The sequence below is a fragment of the Lissotriton helveticus genome, chromosome 2_1 (assembly GCF_964261635.1).
Source record: "Lissotriton helveticus chromosome 2_1, aLisHel1.1, whole genome shotgun sequence".
Taxonomy (NCBI): domain Eukaryota; kingdom Metazoa; phylum Chordata; class Amphibia; order Caudata; family Salamandridae; genus Lissotriton; species Lissotriton helveticus.
Genome location: NC_136059.1, coordinates 675,328,607 through 675,349,110, shown reverse-complemented (window position 1 = coordinate 675,349,110; position 20,504 = coordinate 675,328,607).

The following is a 20,504-nucleotide window of genomic DNA, read 5'->3' as shown; positions in this document are numbered from 1 at the left end:
CTTAAGAGTAAGACAGTGATGATTTGCAGATTTCAAATGAAATAGAGGATGGCTGTAGTCATGACTGTACGGTTCACTTGTTATGGAGGGACTGTTAGAGGCTACATTATTGTACTATACTCCATCTACAACATCCAATGTATGGCTGGCAAGATGGAATTGTATTGACTTGAGTGGGAGTCAAGAAGATGGAGCAAGACTCTGAGGAGTGCAGTCAACAAATGCACAGGCGTGCAACTCCAGTAGGTAAATAAAAAGATACAGTGAAAATAAATGCACAGGCGTTCAACTCCAGTAGGTACATAAAAAGAATCAGTGGTGGGGATGGATTTGGTTGTGGTTTTTATTTGCAGTTTTGTACCAGAAAGCCATTGTTAATAAGAAAATAACACAAATAAAGGAAGGGAGAAAGTAACAATTTAAAAGCCTAATTGTCAGGGAAGAGGAGCTCGTCCTCAAACTCTGGGGGTTCGGACAGAAGTAGGTCATGTAACCCAGTAGTGATGATGTCTTTGGACTCGCTTTCTTCATCCTGCTCTGATTCACGTACTTTATAGTCTGGTGGTATGAAGTGTTGATTCATTTTTATCATTGTCAGCCTCTCCACGCTTTTGGGGGAGAGACTAGTCCTTTTCGATGTCACAATGGCACCAGCAGCACTGAAAACCCGCTCAGAAGAGACACTGGCTACAGGACAAGCCAGATACTTTATCGCCAGCCTGCTCAGCACTGGCCACTGTCTTCTTCTTTCATACCAATAGACCAATGGGCTTTGCGCCATGAACACCTCTGTTGTGTCATCCAGATAGGCCTGAACCATCCGCTCAGTGTTCATTGGGGCTCGGCTTTGCTGGTCCTCTTTCCCCTTTGCAACAGCAACGGACTTACCCATCCCTTTCTGTAGAAAAAAAGCAGTTATGCTTTTGGTTGTGTCTGCTGAATCAGATCGTGTAGGTGCTGCTTTTGGTACTGTTGGTGCCTGCTGGGAAGCAGACGCACTGCTCTCATGCTCTGAAGAACTTGCCTCAGGAGGATGGCCTGGAGTACTTTGACTGGCCTGGGCTGGCACTGGCAGGCCTTTAAGTAACAGCCGTTCAGTTTCTAAATCATTAGCTTCCGCAGCTATGGAAGTTTTGTACTTGGCAACATCCCCATTTGAAAAAGGAATTACTGCGCTACTGCTGACAAATAATTTGTACCATGGATCCAACATTGTTGCAGTTATGTAATGTTGACCTGACACAATCATTTGAAGCCTTGCATTTAGAGATAAGTGGTTGGCTAAGGCCTTGGCCAAGGTATATGCATCAACTTTTTCTTCGTCACCTTCGTATGTTTCACAGACCTCCTTCAGCTGTTGCTCAAGCATGTACAACAATGGGATGGCTTGGCCCATAGTACAGTCCTCCCTGCTAACTGCACGTGTGAAGACCTCAAAAGGTAGTAGCATCTCTGTGAAGCATTTAATGAGGTCCCACTGCCACATCTCAACAGTCAGGGCTTTAAGATTAACAGTAGGATCCCCTAATCTTCTTGACATGACATAAGCATTCAGTGGTATGTACTGCTCAAAGAGACGCTCAAGCATGAAATAAGTAGAGTTCCAACGTGTTGGGACCTCCTGGATCAGTGCTTTGACTGGCAATTTATGCTCACGCTGAATGACCCGTAGCAGCTTCCGTGCTTTAAAAGAATGGTTAAAATGCGTGCATATTCTTCTGCAGATGGTCAGTATGTTGCTGACTTTGGCTTCAGTTTTCAGAAAGTCTTGCACGACTAAGTTAATGCAGTGTGCCAAACAGGGTACCCTGAAATAATGTCCTTCTCTCATTGCCTTCACTACAATACTGCCATTGTCGGTGGCAACAAAACCAATCTTAAGGCCTCTTGGTTGCAGCCATTCAAAGACCTTGGTGTTAAACTCAGACAAAATGCTTTCAGCAGTATGACTTTTCTCCATAGCAAACATGGCTACAGCTGCATGTCTGCGAGTATCATTAAAAATCCCAGCAACGTCAAGGCCTGAAGTTAACTTGTCTTTAACACCTGCAAAAGAGATCCAGTGTGCCGTGATGCACATGTAATCTGTAGCATCGCAACAGCTCCACATGTCTGTTGTCAGGTGGATACAATGGACAACACTCTGTTGTAAGGCTTTCCCAATCAATTCCAGCACGTCGTGGTGTAGTGCTGGAACAGCAACTCTGGCAAAATAGTAGCGACTGGGAACGTTCCATTTTGGGCAGAGGGTTGCCACTAATTCCCGAAATCCCACAGCCTCAACAAATGAAAATGGGAGAAGGTCCAGTGCCAACATTTTTGCAAGTTTCGCATTGTACAAACGTGCTATTGGGTGGTTTCTCTTTCCCTCCTGCCTAAACATGCTAGTAATGGTACGCTGCTTTGTATTTCTTTCAGTTATGCTAGACGGACCACCTTGCATCGCAGACTTTGCACTCCTTGGTGTCTCTGGCTGACTCTGGTGCCACTTGGAAGTTGCTGATGCGGAGGATGTGGACTTTACCACTCCAGTGCTGGCGACAGGGCTCATTTGTGTACCACTCCCAGATAGAAGGTCATCGTCTCCCTCTTCTTCTACCTCCTGGTCAACCATGAGTGGACCTTGTAGTACTGTATCCCCACCAACACCAGTGCTTACATTTTTTAAGCTTGCAAGGTGGTTCTCCCACCTGATTAAGTGTGTTTTTTTCAAATGGGTCATTTGGTCTCCAGTACCATAGTTTGTACCAATCTTACCACGACTAACATTGACATGACAAATGGTGCATATAGCAATGTTCTCCTGACCTGGGTGAACCGTAAAGAAGTCCCACACTGGGGAGGTAAACTTTTGTCTCCTGCCATAGGAAGAGGAGGAGCCACTTCCAATGCCGGATGGACTGGAGGATTTTTGTTGAATTTCCCTATGTGACAGCTCAGTCCTAGTACTGCCAGTACCTCCTTCTGTTGAAGTGGCGCTTGTGCTGGATGTCGGATGCTGCCGGGCCTTCGCTGATGAAAAAATGGGAGCTGGTGTTACTTTGGGTGTTGAGTGTGTAGGAGTTATGCGTGCTACCTGCTCATCACTAATTGCAGCCTTTCTGGATAGGGTGAAAATGTTGGTCTCTACATCCTCTGCACCAGGAATAACGCTAGTGATGATGACAGTGTCAGACCCGTCTTTATCACCAGCAGTATCCTGCTCACCTACATTGGCCTCCATAAGTTCAAGCCTTGCTGGAAACTTCCTTTTTCCTAGCCTGGTCTTGGGATGTCTCTCCTTTGAATGCTCAGATAGTTGTGGCTGCCAATCCTTATCAAGGTCATCGGAAGGGATGCTTGGCGAAGAACTCGATGCACTAACCCTCCTTTCCCTTGGTGAATTGAAAGACAATAGATCACCTCCAGAAGTGGCTTCCTCTTCTTCTTGTTCGGAATGAGGCTCTACTTCCTGAACTGCCCCGACTTCGGGAGGAACAACTACTACTATTGCGTGCGGAGATGGTGGTTGTTGTTCTTGAGGAAGTACTATTGCGGGCTGTGGTTCTTCAACAACTACTATTGTGGGATTTGGTTGTTGTTGTTGTTGAACAACTCCAATTGCGGGCGGTGGTTGTGGTTGTTCAACAACTGTTGCGGGAAGTGGTTGTGGTTGAACAACTCCTATTGCGGGCGGTGGTTGTGGTTGTTGAACATCTACTGCTGGCGGTGGTTGTTGAGCACTTCCATCTTGCGTGGATTGTGTACTACTTTGAGACAGCGATAAGTTTAGTTCAGGCTCAGTATCACTGCTTCCAAACATTAGGCTGGCTACCTCTTCGACCCTCATCATGTGCTTGGCCCTGGGTTGGTGGCTTGCCCCCACTAATGCGGATGTGCTGGCCCCAGCTTGCACCCCGGACACCGCTGCTGCAGGCGTACCTTTTGGGGTCCATACCAGACTTAAGTGACACTTCCTTCTTCTGTTCCTTCTTCTCAGCAACTTTCTTGGTGGTGGAGGACCTGGTACCTGCTTTCTTAGGGCCCATCGTCTTCTGATGTCAGCACACAGCAGCACAAATTGCAGAGATGTCTGGTCAGATGAGTCACACACCACACGTGGCGTACAACTGAAGGACGTCCGTCTGGCAGTAGAACGGGCGATGGATGGAAACAACCAGCACCTCCTCAGTCTTTTTTTGTGCACCTACAAGCAAAGAAGGCAGAACAACATCAGTCAAACAAGCAGTAAGCCAACATTAACAATTGAAAGACACACAGGCCAATGTATAAAAGACAAAACAGAAGACTAATACTACCAGCACCACAGCTCCCAGCCACATGAAGTCCAGAAAGAACCAATAAAGTCAAGCAGGCCTATATATATATACCAATATGGACAGAAAAAGGAGGATGCCTGCTACACATGACAGGTTAATGCAAGGAATAAAAATACCCCATGGCTAAGAGGTTGTAAATCTACACCGCAAAAACACATCCAAAGGCATAAAATTATTAAACATACAAAAAGTTACCTACACCCCTGCCCAGACAACACATTTGGGAATGCAATGCCATACACACATGCCCTAATGATGTTAATTGAATAGACCGAATGGAAACAGCTACATAAAGCACCCCCGCTAACTACTACCTCTGGGACTCTGGCCTACTGTCAGATCAGACCAAAAGCTGGGAGGCCAATGATAAATGCACAAAGGAAGTACCTACAAAATGGCCGCCACCACATGGCCTGGCCACCCACAGCAACATGAAAAGAAAGAGAAAAGAGAAGACAGACAATAAATGCCTATGGGAAAGGGACAATGCTTTGCTTCACAAAGTAGCTGCATCGCTGCCCACGTGGTGAGCCCACCCAGAAACCAGAAGACAGACACAGGAATTGTTCCATGCTCCAAAAACTACAACCAAATGACAACTTAAGTTTTTTTGGGTGCACAAGAAACACATTCAACATTTTCGAGAAACTTTTATGCAACTCGGGACATATTGTTCGCGAGATTGCAAAATCGGCGTGTTCGGCAGCGCGAATGGAATAAAACGTCGTTATCGCATTCCCGAGCAAGTACATTGAGCGCGCGAACAAGACAAAAAATGTAATGTCGCGTGTCCACACTGTGCGAAGTTACCAAAAGTACGCGAGCTGTATTCCTAAGGTTACCTACTGGCAGGGAGTGCCATATTAGTTACACACACCCAAAGCTGAAAAGTACCCACATAAAAAAAAAAATTTAAGCAATCCAAAGCCATACACGATGTCAAATTGAAGATACACCACAAAAAGAGTTGATTAACTTTAATGCACCTATGGCTATGAGTAGTAGTACCTCTGCCCTACTGCCAGAATAGTCAAAAAACCTTGGATGCATATGGCAAAAGCACAAAGGAAGGACACACAAAATGGCCGCCACCATAGGGCCTGGCCACCAACAACAACATGGAAAAATCACAAAGGATGTATACACAAAATGGCCTCCACCACATGGCCTGGCCACCAACAACAACATGGAAAAATCACAAAGGAAGCATACACAAAATGGCCGCCACCACATGGCCTGGCCACCAACAACAACATGGCAAAATCATCACAAAGGAAGTACACACAAAATGTCCGCCACCACATGGCCTGGCCAGCCACAACAACATGTCAAAATCACAAAGGAAGCATACACAAAATGGACGCCACCACATGGCCTGGCCACCAACAACAACATGGCAAAATCATCACAAAGGAAGTACACACAAAATGGCCCCCACCACATGGCCTGGCCACCCACAACAACATGAAAAGAAAGAGAAGACAGACAATAAATGCCTATGGCAAAGGGACAATGCTTTGCTTCACAAAATGGACACACCACCGCCCAAATTGGTCACCCCACCCATAAACAAGAAATCATTACATAGAGGACAGAAACTGGAAGTGGTCCATGCTCCAAAAAGAGAAAACTACAACCAAATGACAACATAAATATCTGTGCGAAGTTACCAAAACTACCCAAGCTGTATTCCTAGGTTACCTAATGGCAGAAATTGACAGATTAGTTAAACACACCCAAAACCTGAAATACCCCACACATAAAAATAAGATTTTCTAAATCAATCCAAGCCATCCATGATTTTCAAATTAAGGGTACACCACAAAAACAGTTGATTAACTTTCATGACCCTATGAGTAGTACCTCTGGCCTACTGGCAGAGTAGGCCACAAGGTTGGAGGCCTATGGCAAGAGCAAAGTGGCTGGAAAGTGAAACATAAAATGGCCACCAACACATGGCCAGGCCAACCACAGAAAGTTAATACAATGAACTCAAGCATGCCTACACACTAACTAAATGGAGTACTAGGGTCAGCTATTGGCTTAAAAAAAATAAAAACATTTAAATTACACAAACAGAAATTCCACAACAGACATTGCTATTGCATAATGACCATAATCCAATGCCATCCATGATGTTTGTTTACAAACTGGAATAAAAATGTAAACACAGACCACAGAAACATGATTGGACCCATGGGTACCTCTCTATGTAGCCTGGATGAAATAAAAAAAAATACAAGTTGGGACCTCATAAAAGTACAGGCCTCCATCAATAATTTAAATCCAGGATTGAATACTGTAATTAAAAAAAATCTCAAATCAAACAAACACAAGTCTACATCATACTCCCTCATACATTACTCAAACTTACTTGAAAAAGAGAATTCCAAATCCAAAAGTCCTCAATAAATCCAAGAAAAAGCTGTAAAAAAGCCAACACTCACAGAAAGTGATCCTTCCAGCTCAAAATCCAAATGAAAGTGAGCACCACATGGACAAAGCACTGGGAGGAGCCTGGTGGACAGGAACAGGAAGTTGTAAACTCAAGGGCCCTTCCTCCTTACTCTTCAAAAAAAGAGTAGAAACAAAAAGAGGACTCCTTCCCCCCCAAAAAATACAGCCAAAGGTACAACTTTAAGGGGTTTTTCACTTATTTTGCTAACCAAAATGGTAATTTATTATGGTTTTAACATGCTCGCGAGTTATTCTGTGCAAGATTGCAGTTTCTGCGTGTTCGGCAACTCGATCTTACCAACAAGCATCCTCGCGCGTCCTTATGACGCTATCGCGCATCCAAATGACGTTATCGCGTTCGCACAGTCGCACGGGATTGTGCGGGAGGGTTTACAAACATGGTGGCACACGCGACCGGGAAAAAGCGAACGCAGAACCAAGGTAAGCCATTGCCGTGCACGCGATAATGTTATTCAGCGTGCGAGAACTACGCTACGCACCGGATCGCGGAGTAATCGACAGCTTCGCGTTCTCCGCGGAACGCGGAGTTGCCGAAACTCCGCAAGCTCCGCGAACGGAGCGTAGTTCTTCGCCCAGGGTTAGTCGATTCCCTCCAGCTAAAGGTTAACAGAGCTTAACTAACTCTTCTCCAGCCAGAGTCCCCCCCCCTTCAGGGCACCCAGGGAGGTTTGAGGGGTGACCAAGTGCATTGTGGGAAGTGAAGTCTAGGCCTGCCAAGGACCATCTAGGAGAATCTAGACCCTTAGATGTGTGTTTTGGACACTTGGAACCCACCCGGAGACCTTCTGGAAGGACCTCCAGAAGTTTGTTAAAGTTTGGGAAAAAGCTCCAGGAGATGACGACCCAACCGTATTAGCCAAGCTGGCCACCTTCAACTCTGACCCGGCCCGGATGCCAGGTTTATCCCACTGAAGAGCTCTGGAGGTCCAAATTGAAGAGTTTGACCGGGATCTCCCTAAAAGTCAAGCTGGTGAACTCTTACTGAATATGGACTGGTGGAGAACATGGAGGGCCCTCAGCGGAAAAAGATCCAGAAATGTTTCGAAATCCAAAGGTAACATTTCCACAGAGGCCTAGTGCATAGGGTATCCATGCAGGGCTCCATTGCAGTCGCCTCAAACTTTGACTGTGTCCCAGTAAAGCATGACCAGATGTCCAGAAGTGGCACTATTGTTTTCTAAGCACTAGAAAGTCTTTATTCTTTAAAAATTCATATCTCCGGTTCCCTACATTGGATTGTCAAGGTTTTGGTGTCATTTTAAAGACATAATTAGTTCATATTTTTAGTGTGGGAATTTTATTGAGTGTTTTGTCTTAATTATTCACTGTATTGGTATTTTTGTTTAATGCTTTACATACCTGTCTCCTAGGTTAAACCTTATTGCTCAGTGTTTGCTACCAATGGGATAATTTAAAGAGTACCTATTTAGGACCTAGTACTGTGTTGGTGGCCTTTTTTCTAGTGTTAGGTGCCTACATACGACAACCTATAACCCAACTTCCAAAACTTTCTGTGTGCTTTGGCCTTCAAATTGTATGATGATTGCCTTTTTTAATAGATTTTTAGATAGATTTTAAAATAGAATATATATATATATATATATATATATATATATATATATATATATAATGTATATGTATATATATTACCTACTGGCGGTCGCCAGAAGGTAGTTATAGTTAGGACCTAGTTTCCATAGGTAAAGAGGTTTTTTTTTCCCCAATAACTTTGGCGCCGGTTGACGAATCTTCGCAAAATTTTCAAAACTTATGGCCTGCTTGGTTGACGAATCTTCTGAAAAGTTTCAAAACTTATGGCCTGCTCCGGTCAGCTCCTTTTCTGAAAGTTTCGGGGTGATTTGCCAAGCGGGGGGCGAGAAAAAAGGAGGGTCCCAAAACATGTTTTCCCCATTTTATTTTCCATAAGAAATTTTAGACAAAGCAACAGCCCAAACTGCTGAACGGAATTACACCAAATTTGGTAAAAGGTTAGCCCTTGGTTCAGAAAGAGACCTTTTTTAAAATGGTGTAAATCTGTTTAGTAGTTCCTGAGAAATTCAATAAAAAAAATGTAAACTTTATATATCTGGGCGGGACCTAACGACACAAGCAAAAGCTTGGCTCTGATTGGCTGCCAACACTTCAAACAGGATGTGTTGGCAGCCATCTTGTGCTCCGACGGAGAGAGAAAGAAAAGGTGAAGAAAAAGATAAAACAAGCATTTGAAATGCATCAGTCTCGCCTTTGGGACCTTATAAGTGAGTGGACTTTTGTTCTATTTCCTTTTTTATGTGTATTTTCTTCGTTAGAACGAGAAACTACGACTAGATGCCGAAGTGCCTGAGGGTGGCTGGCATCTTCCGTGCATAACACGCGCGCTGCTGCTGTGGACTCTTTGCGCGTCTGTGTATGTATGAGACGGAGTTCCTTGATAATGTCTGTATGGGACTCCGTGGAGCGCGACACAGTCCCGGGAACTCGCTGGTTCTGTGCATCAAGCCGCAGTATATCTCATCTGCCCTGTTACTTATCACCCCACCTCAGAGACCTCTAGCGGAATCCTGCAGCAGGGACAGGAACTCGCACACGCCAGTGATAGATGCAACCCAGACAGTGCACTCCTCGACCTTTCAGGGAAACAGAAAACAGATTAGGGCCTCATTAATCACTGATGCAGAAAACCAGGGGTTACAGTGTCACTGTGGGGAGATTTCTTTTACCACTGGCCAAAGATAGATGGAAGCGTTGGTCTAGAGAGAGATAAGACAGTCCGAGCGCATTGAGTCCTCCATAGGAGCTGGGGACATAAAGCATAAACTACACAGGCCACAGGAAACATGTGCTTAAAACATTAAATTTCACTACCTACTAACCGCGCCCCTGAGTTGCTTTGTCTGGGTTTACTGTGGATTTATATTTTGTGATGATTTCTGCAAAGGCTTTGTAAATAGATTTTCCCGAGTGGGATTGTCCAGTCTCCACGTGTAATGCGTGTACTTGTGTGAACAGCAGATACTAGCCACAAATTCAGTGAAGGGGTTGAGTTACGCCTCGCTGCAGGGGTATGCTTGTTAGCTATATATAAGTAAATGCAGAATGCTTCACATGCAGGAACCATTCAGATGGGATCGTGGGTGCCTCACCTGCACACAGTCTATGCATTCAGTGATGGACAGTATAGCTTTAGGAAGGTGTTTCGGCCTTCAAGATTATGAAGACACTTTCTGACAGCAGTTACATGTCAGCCTTTCCAACATGGATCTCTTGTGGGAAATCACCCTTGGGGGCCCCTAGCAGGGCCCCCTGCACACCTGGCCCTCCCGATGAGGCCCTGGGGGACACTTATGGTGCCCCCTTCAAATCCCTGCACCATTTGGCAGGCACCCTGATGGGCCTGCCACATGGTGCTGGAATGGGCACCCTGAGGTGCTTGCCACACGGTGCAGGGATGTGTAAAACTCCCATTTCTCAAATGGGAGTTTGCGACTGCACAATGTGCAGCCCCATCATGATAAGGTGTGCGGAACCTATGGTAGTCGGTTTTCACACCGAGACTGTGTAGTCCACCCAACATTGTTTTAAGCCCCATAGTGGGCTTGGGTTTGCTTTATTAGAAGCTCCGAGAACATTCTCACCACCAATTAACCATCCAAACTTCTATAGAACAAACCTGACCTCTACTTGCAGAAGATCAGTTCTCCATAATATATCAACACATATTTTTCATCTCTGACTACATATAACTTAAACATACATCAATATCTCCTTACCATACACATTGCTCATTTCATCCCGTTCTTGATGTCATTTCCTTCTCTTCTTTCACAATAAACCCTTCATTTCATTATTAGTTTTACATTTTCTTTCTATTATTTGATATACTGTATATCATGTGTTGTAATCTACATAACCACTAAAGGAGAAGCAGACGTTCCGATAACACTACTCCAATAAATGTGGCTCTTCATTGTTATATTATATGTATGTAACTTACCCTATGTAGAAAGGTCCACTGACAAAATATGGCCTCCTAAAATATTGTGCTACAAAAATATTGGTGCATAAATATAGAAGTAAAAAATATTGTCATCCTATACTCATAATGGTAAGTAAAAAAATATTGAAAACAATATTGACGTCACTAATATTGATGTATAAATTATATATATTTTTAAGTAAATATACATTTAAATTGTAAATATTAAATAATACCATTAATATAATAAAATATATCAAAGGACTGATTACGATGCCAGTAGTATAAGCGTCTGACCGCTATTGTTGTGAGAATGGGACCGGCTGACAGATAGTCAGATAGTCAGCAGTGCTGCTCACCAAATTACAATCCAACTGCCGTGGAGGCGATCGGAAACATGCCTCTTTACATTGAGACTTGTGCTGGGGCTTGTAAAAGAGCCGAAGTACAAGCCCCAATGCCAAAAAACATGTTTTTAAACATCCCTACACCCTGTGGCAGGCATATGTAGTGCCTATTACCCACAAACGAAAAGGGGAGAGGGTAGGTGACTCATCTAATCCGAACCCCCTATCAATACTTATATACACCAAAAGGAGTAGGGAGTAAAGCTAGAGGTGTTGTGGTCTAGTGGTGGCACGTGCTGTGTGTCCCAATATTGCCCTCACTCACACGGTTGTGTGACATTCTTCATCATAGGGCTGCTTACAATACACCCCAGCCCAGCCAACGCCTGGGGTGGAGCAATAGGGTGGGGGAAGCCAAACACAGCACAAAAGAGAGACAACAATGCTTTAGGTAGTGACTGGGAATACCGGAAGTGAAAGTGCAGTGTGGTGTGGGTTTAAAACTAGCTTGGAGGTGTCTCTATGCCTATACTTTATTTCTAGAACCTCCAGGCCAGGAAGAAAAACGTGAAGGATGGTAGTGATTGGGAGATATAATGTGTTCCTTACACTCTGCCTTACTGCCAGGTAGTCGACATGTTTCGGCCGTGTGTCTGTGCCCTTCGATTGGGGTCATGCTGACCTTCTTCAGGACCTATGCCGGTCCCAGTATATTGTGTAGTTCTCCAACCTACGTTTGAGGTTCGCGGGTATCAGAAACCCTAATCCTTACGTAAAGGTAGTTCCTCTAGAAAATTTGTGGATTTACTGCAAGGAATAGGGGACAGGAGACATAAGAGATAGGGAAATTAGCAGAATTAATCCCCACATGTTTCTCAAGTGTGTGAGTATACTTACATACACGCACGCTCACAGGTATGATCTATGCAATCACTAATTCTACCAAATACCAAGGTGCTTCACCCTAAAAATGGAAACTCATTTCTTACAGTAAGTTAATTCATTCTTAATAAACCATTCAGAATCGCTACCCTTTTGGTAGGAGTAGAGTTCAGCGTCGCTTACATCATACTGTCAATTCATATGGTGCGCAGAGGGGGCACATCCATTTGGTTGCATATCGCTGTTTTTAAAATAAGCACCTCAATCCCGGAGGTCAGTTAGTTTTATCGCATGAATTTGTAAGCTGCATCACTTTCTCTAGCAGCACTGCGCAAGGGCGACTTCCCTCATACAAGTCGCATATGTCCTAGACACTCTAGCTGGTGGGAATTCGAAGAGGGACAATGCACCAATTACTAACTAAAGGCCTTGTTGCCTATAAACTAAGCGCCTCCAGTGGGTGGCTGCAATGCTGTTATGTCACTTGGTAGTACACTGCTTTCATCTACCACAGAGCTTCCACAGTGGAAGTAATACTGCATGTTATGTACTCTCATATTTTGTAACGGTTCTGAGGTAACAAGTATGTAACATTAGATCACATAAGAAGTGTTAATTATCCACACGAGAACACCTTCACTATCAAATCAAATCAAATCAAAATATCTTTATTCGGGTTCCATATGTGAAAACCATAAAAGTACATAAAAACGCAATAAATATTAAAAATTATTATTCATTCATTGTAAAGGAATTATTAAAACTGTTACACTTCATTACAGGTTCGTACGGTGCCTAATGCATAATTTTAGATATTGTGCTACAGATTTTGTCATCAAAGAATTATCCAAAAATTGCAGTGCTAGGTACGCAGGGCGACATCTACGGATATTCATGACTTTTAGTAGTGGTAATATCCACCTCCTGCGTAGTTGCGTATAGAATTTACAAAAGAATATGACATGAATTGTCGACTGTGGGGACATAGAGTCACATGGACACACTTCGGTCTTGTGAGACCATACATTCTGGATGGGAAATAAAACCAAAAAATGATATATATTAAACCTGAAGCGAGTAAGAAGTAGCTTTTCATATTGCGACAAATCATACTGTAAATAAGGTTGGATAGTTGGAGCCGACTGAATCATTAAGCATTGTTGTACTGAGGGTTTACCTATTTCACACAACATTCGGAGTTCAGACAAATGTGACAGACAAAGTGTTTTTAAGTCTTTTTTTGAAATGTCTGTTACAGATGGTGGGTCTTCAAAGAAGCTCGGACGGCAAATGTCGGTGAGAAAAGATTTTACATATGCCAGCCATTTTATCTTTTTCATATGGTCTAGTTTCATGCAGTCCTCTATTATTGTTCTTGTGAGGTGGCATTCTTCCGTGGCCCATATTCTACGCCACAGCATGATAGGCTGGATCTTAATGATGTCCGATATATAGTGTACTCCGAGTTCAAGGTGACAACCATAAGTGGTGGTGCTGTTAGGAACAGCCAATAAAAACTTTAGGAAGGAGTTTTCCACTTTTTGGAGTTGCTCTACATTCGTTGTACCCCAGACTCCTGCACCAAAGGTGGCTGTGCTGATGGATTTTGCATTATATATCTTAATCATTTCGTTAGGTGGTCTTTTTCCCAAACGAAGTGAAAATGCTTTTAAAGCGCCGACTGTTCTTATGAGGGCTAGCTTTCTGGAATTAATTGACTCTCTCCAGTTAAATGCCTCATCAATAGTTATACCAAGATAAGGATAGGTGTTAGCTCTTTCAAGTGGCAAGTTGTCCACGAAGATCTTTTTCTCTTTGTTCCCTCTGTTGCCGACGTGCATTACATAAGTTTTCCTTATGTTCACTTTTAAATCGAGACTGGCCATAAAGGTACAATAATTGTTTAGAGCCCTCTGAAGCTGGACTGGTGTTCTTGCCAGGATTACCGCGTCGTCGGCGTATAGTAACGCTGGGATCTGTCGGCGACCGGCTTCCGGCAAATCTTTAACGCCCTTTAGCAGTGCAGTCTCTAAGCCGTTCGTATAGAGTGTGAATAGGAAAGGGGCCAACACACACCCTTGTCTGACCCCTTTCTGAATTGGGAAGCTGTTAGTTAGTTGTCCTGTTACTCCGTATCTGACCTTTCCCGTTGCGTCAGAGTATAGCTCACGGAGGATATCTACTATAGGTGGTTCTATCCCCATTTGTAGCATTATTGTCCAGAGCTTCGAATGACCCACACAGTCGAAGGCTGCTGTAAGATCGACATACACCATGTGTAGGCAAGATTTCTTCGCTGTTACATATTTTCCTACAAGTAATGTTAAATTTAGAACTTGATCGACGGTGCTTAGCCCGGCCCTGAAGCCGTATTGGAGGTCTGAGAGTACCCCTTGCTCTTTTGACCATTCCTGAAGTCGATTTAAAAGTATACGCCCTAGCATCTTTCCAGTTGAATCCAAGAGGGATATGGGGCGGTAGCAGGTTGGACTGTCTCTGTTGCCCTTTTTAAAAATGGGGACCAGGATCGAGGTTGACCAAGAGTCAGGAAGGCCAGTATCTTTTGCTGCGTTTAACACTTTAGTCAGAAGTGGAGCCCATAATTCAGGTTGGATTTTGTAGAGGTCCATGGGAATAGAGTCTGGGCCCGGTGCTTTGCCATTTTTTGCAGATTTTATAGCATTAGTTGTTTCTTTGAGTGTGAATTGTATCTCTATCGGGTATTGCACCAGCGGGAGAGGATCTTGAGATGTTGAGTCTTCTGACCTTACCTCTCCAAAAACCCCTGAAAAGTGCTGTACCCAATCTTCTGCAGTTATGGCTACATCCAAAGAGGGGCCAGCATTATTATCAGTCAAAAATGGAGTTTTAACTGTTTCCCAAAAGGCTGTGCTGTCTTTTAGGGCACTGCTTTTCAGGAGTTGTTTCCAAAGCTCTATTTGTAAGTCCTTTTTCCTTTGTTTAGTTGCCTGTACATAAATTTTCCTTAGTTCGGTTACCTCTGCTTTGTTTCTTGGTTGTTTTGTCAAGGCTTTCTTTAAATTCGAATATGCTTTTGTGCAATTTGTATTAAACCAGCCATTTTTCAAAGTATTACTTTTTTTGATGGGTCCGGTTAATTCTTGACTTATTGTGTTTGCTATTGCATAGTAGCTGCTCATGATCTCTGCTGAGTTTGAAGAAGGGTCTAGACATTTGTAAATTTCATTCTGATTTTTGATTATTTTCACATTAATAAGTTCTTGGTCTAGATTGCCCCATTTAAGGGTATACCCATTTTTTCTGTTCATGCCTTGTGTGTGGAAATACAACAGAGTACACACCGTCCTGGCCCGTATGCCGATCCTGCCCCTCCCCGGTCACAGGTGAACTTTTTGTGACAGCTGGCACATGCACCGGGTAGCATTGTGTTTATCACAAGCCGAAGTCAGCACTACAGGGACAAGCGCTTTCCAGCGCTGACATTTCACAGGCATTGAACACGATGGACGCATTGGCAGCCATGTTCGACAAAAACTGAAGTTATTCGTCTCAGCGCACCTTTTGTTCTGCTTATCATGCACCCAGTTTTCAATTTACCGAAATATCAGAATTGAGTTTGTGCAAGCTGACACGCATGGATATTACTCAGATCTGTGGTGAGGGTGTTTACATTCACGAGCTTTCAATTTTTAAGTTAAGAGAACAATGATGCTTAGTGTGAGACTGGACTAAAAGCATTTACAGCATAAAACAGCATTCCTAACAGCCACTAGAGGGGTGTTTGCATCTAACTATACACAATACAGGTGTTGTGTGCATGCTGGGACATTTCAATGTCCTTTAGGTTTAGTTACGAGTACTCGTAAAAGAACGAGCATAGTTCGGGAACACAGGACCACTTCTTGTCAAGAATTCAGCAAGAAGTACGACTACAAAGATCTCTCTCTAGGTGTATTGTGCATTACGATTAATAATATTAGTAGTGTGTAATTATTGCCTTCAGTAGTAGTGCATTATTAAGTGCTGCTTTGTGGTCTGTATTGTTGCTCTTTTTATCTGCAGTATTGTCCATCTGCTGAGCTTTGGATTCTGGCACAAGAACACTCCGTGTATTTTGTGCTGAATAAACAGCTTAGGCAGAGCATGCACCTACCAGGGAGGGGTGGGTGATGGGCTGCACCTACAGAGAGCTGTCCATCCCCGCACAGACCTAAGTGTCCGCCAGCTCTGTATCACGACTGCACGCCTCAAATCACACCCCTCCTCCCCCGCACTCCAGTTCTAGAGGGTTGGGGGTTCAATCTGTTGGAGGCACCATGGCCTGTGGAATAGAAATACCTGCCGAACAGATGGAAAGGCACTGTGCCCTGTGCAGTGGAGGTGCTAGCCCTCGAAGAACTACCCCGAAGGTCCTGTACCCTGTGGTCTAGATCTGAAAGCAGTGAGGAATGAAAATACTGACTCTCTGGAATTGGAGGCGTGTATCCAATGGCGCTGCTGGTGAGACTGGGGTACAGTGTCATTTTGAAAGAAGGCACTATTCAGTGGGGAATAGAGTGAGGGTGTGTACTTTGGATTAGATGCACTGTGGAAATAGAGGCATTGTACAGTGTGAAATGGAGGGTCTGTACCCTTTGGCCTGGTGGTGGGATGTGCTCTATTGGAAGGGGACACCTTCCCATGCTTGGTTGTGAAAGCAACGCAGAGCTATGGGTGGGGGTGACCATGTCTGCAGCTTGATCCCAATCTGTCTGCAGTCCCCCAGTGCAGGGCCCCAGTTCCCCTGTGCCATCCCACAAGGCCCGAATGGCCTCTTAGCTGTCAATGATATTTTGGGTTTCTTCTGGCCTTTCTCATGGAGATGAGCGAGAAATTACCAACATTAATTAGATGGCCTGACAAAGGCAGCATAAATAAATGCACCCCCAACCCCTCAGGTTTCAGGCTCCTGCTTCAGGCAGGAGATTTAAATCTTTACTTTGAGATGGAGGTGACGTCCCGCAGGTGTGAGGATCATTTCAGCAGAGAGCAAGAGGGCAGAGCTGAAGAGGTGGGGTGAAGTGGGAGGATTGCTCTGCAGCAGATGTGGATGGGTGGTTTCTGCTTGTACCCTGCTCTGCATACCTGCACAGTGCCACATCTACAACATCCTGCAGGCATGTGGGCTTTATAAACAGGCCACTCCATCAGAGCATAGGGCAGTCAGAGTGCTTTGTCGGTTGCCTGTTCGCAATACACGTGAGCCTAAGTGGACACTGAATCCACACTTACATTTCATGTTGAAAAGCCTCTTCTGAACAGTAATCCCACTGGATGTAGAGCATCAACTCCTGGTCATTCCCAATATCAGGGCTATCTTTCCAGCACCTGACTCCGTGCAACAACAGCTGGGCACCTTCAAGGCACTTTAACTTTGAGCACACTCAGCGGAGGTGGACCTCGATCCCCAGGACCTGCGGGGTGAGGGTGGGGAGAGGCACACCCTCCTATGGGGATCTACATCTTGATGTGGTGGCACTAGGAGGAAAGAGTGACATAGCACCTAATCCTAAGGGGAACAACCTTCACTGAACCGTCGGCTGGATTTCGGATGCCGAGGATCAAAGGAATTGCACCTAGTTGCCAGTGGTGCTGGAACAATTTACCAAGTGGGGGTACTGCCATCAATTTTACATCACAGAAATCATATGGATTGTGAAAAATTCAAGACCTTCCCCAAACTGTTGGCTGGATGTCAGATGCCGAGGAGCAAAGGAATTCATCCTTCTTGCCAGTGGTGCTGGAACAATTTTCAGAGTGGGGGTGCTGCGATCAATGCTACAAATACAAAAATAACAATTAATTGACAGAATGCAGAACAATGTTATACATTCAACCCAGTACATAGATCTAGGCCTAAGTCCATCATTTTTTTGCCCCCCATGCCATTCCAGTTTGAACCCAGCCATATGCAAATCAGTCCAAAGGAAAAGTCCATCCTGAACTGTCTGGACTGGAAACAAGCATCCTAAGACCGGTTTTGTGGGTTTCACCCATAATCTACCAGGATAGCTTGACTCCAGCGGCATGGAGTGTACGGGACCCACATCTGGGCATGCACGTCCCACTTAGGGTTACAATTGCAAAAAGAACAATTGATGGACAGAATGCAGAAGACTGTCATACATTCACCCCAGTAGAGAGAAATCTGGGCCTGAATCCATTGTTTTTTGCTCCCCATGCCAATCACAATTCAGTCTTGACCCTGAGCCCAATGGAACAGTCCAGCCCAAACTGCCAGGCCAGGTCCTCCCTCGACTGGAAACAAGCATCCTAGGACCGGTTTCAGGGTTTCACCTCTCAGCAGCCAGGATAGCTTGACTCCAGTGGCATGGAACGCACAGTACGCACATATGGGCATACCTGTCCCACTTGGGGTGACAAATGCCAAAAAGAACATTTGATGAACAGAATGCAGAAAAATGTCATACATTCACCCCAGTAGAGCGATCTGGGCCTAAATCCATCGTTTTTTACTCCCCTTGCCATTCCAGTTCGACCCCAGCCATTTACAATTCAGTCTTGACTCTGCGCCTTATGGAACAGTCTAACCCAAACTGCCAGGCCAGGTCCTTCCTGACTGGAAACAAGCATCCTAGGACCGGTTTTGGGGTTTCACCCCTCATCAGCCAGGATAGCTTGACTCCAGTGGCATGGAGAGCATGGGAAACATGTCTGGGCATACCCCTCCCACTTGCGGTGAGAAATGCAAAAAGAATAATTTATGGACAGAATGCCATCGATGTTACATCACAGAAATTATGTGGATTGTGAAAAGTCCAAGCCTGATACAAAAAATAAGTATGGCAAATGAACAGCCCCTACTCAGCAAGAGAGAGACAAGGGTGTGGTATGAAGCTATGGTGCATTTTAAAGAATACTACTATATTACTAAAGCTTGGTGTAGTAGCACACTGTCATTTACAGACTATATATTTTCTATAGAAGCGGCAAGTAAATTTGCAGACATCCAGTTCTACTGGTAAATTATATAGTGCACATATTCTAATGTGTTGAAAACAGCGTTCAGTGAACATTTATCATTTGAGCATCATCAAGTAAGGTGTCTTGATCCAATTAAAATCCTTGTTCGTATTATACTTCAGAAATGCAAATGTGCTTTACGTTTGCTTTCCTTGTTGCAAATACATTTTAGAATATTTCTACAATGTATTTACAGGTATTTATATTTTAGTGTGTGTTAGAAACAAATACCACCATACAGCCGTTCATCTCACACTCACACTTTATAAAACTCTTCCAATAAGCAGTCAGAGAAAAGAAAGTAAACACCAATCTCCATGTTCAAAGTATAAGTAACAATTTGACAGAAGACATAATTGAACATTTCAGCCCTGTCTTTAAATGCATTGAAAATTCGACAAAATATAAAAACAGACTTAAAAGGCATCTCTCTCACTACTGAATTCTATGTGCAGACTTACTTCAACCCAGCTACTTGTTTCCACTTTTGCCATTTTTCATCCCTGCCGGGTTCTGTTAGGGGCTCTCACTGAGCCTTTGTCAACCCCTGGCTCTTAGGGAGCCAGGTTCGTACCGCCCCATAACATTATTGAATAGTGATGTTAAAATGTTCTCAAAAGCTATGGCCGCAAGGCTAAATAATATTCTAAGGTTAACTATCCACCCTTGCCAACATGGGTTTATAATGGGCCGTGGGACTACGCAGCATGTACGGCGAGTGCTAACAGTCTCCGATGCAACACAGATCTCCGGAGACCCTATGGCCGCCTTGTTATTAGATGCTGAGAAAGCATTTGATAGGGTCTCCTGGGATTTTTTAAAGGAATCAATGAGATGGTTTGGGTTGGGGGAGGGTTTTATTAAAGCCATCCAGGTACTGTGTTTGGCACACACAGCTCGCCTGTTAAACGGTGGCCATACATCGCCTTTTATTATCTAGTGGAGGGCTCACAGGGGTGCCCATGTTCACCCCTGACATTTGCTATAGAAATATATATATGGATCCCTTAATACGGCTATTTGAGGCTAACAATGGAATTCTCCCAAACGTTTGTCACGGCTTGGAATCTAAGGTTTTCGCTTACGCCCACTATGTGGCTATTGTTACGGCCGACCCTTCTTCTGCACTGACGGTGGTGGAGTCAGTAGCACAAGAGTTTGGCAGATATTCAGGGTATGCTCTAAACAGAACAAAAACTCAAGTCATAAAGAACCAGTATGCCATTATTGAAGATCCTCGTGTCACAGAATCAGCAGTATAATTGGGAATAACGATTATGCCAGATCTGGAGAACTTGGTAGCCAGGAACATCGAGCCAGTAATCAATAATCTTCATCTATCACTAGTTGGTCGATGTAATGTGGTGAAGATGATGTTTCTGACAAAAATTCTTTATTTGTTTAGGGCAATTCCGCTGGATTTTGGGAAACATTGGTTTGTTATTTTGTAAGGTACAGTTAATCGATTTATATGGGCCCACGGAAAAACCAGAAGGG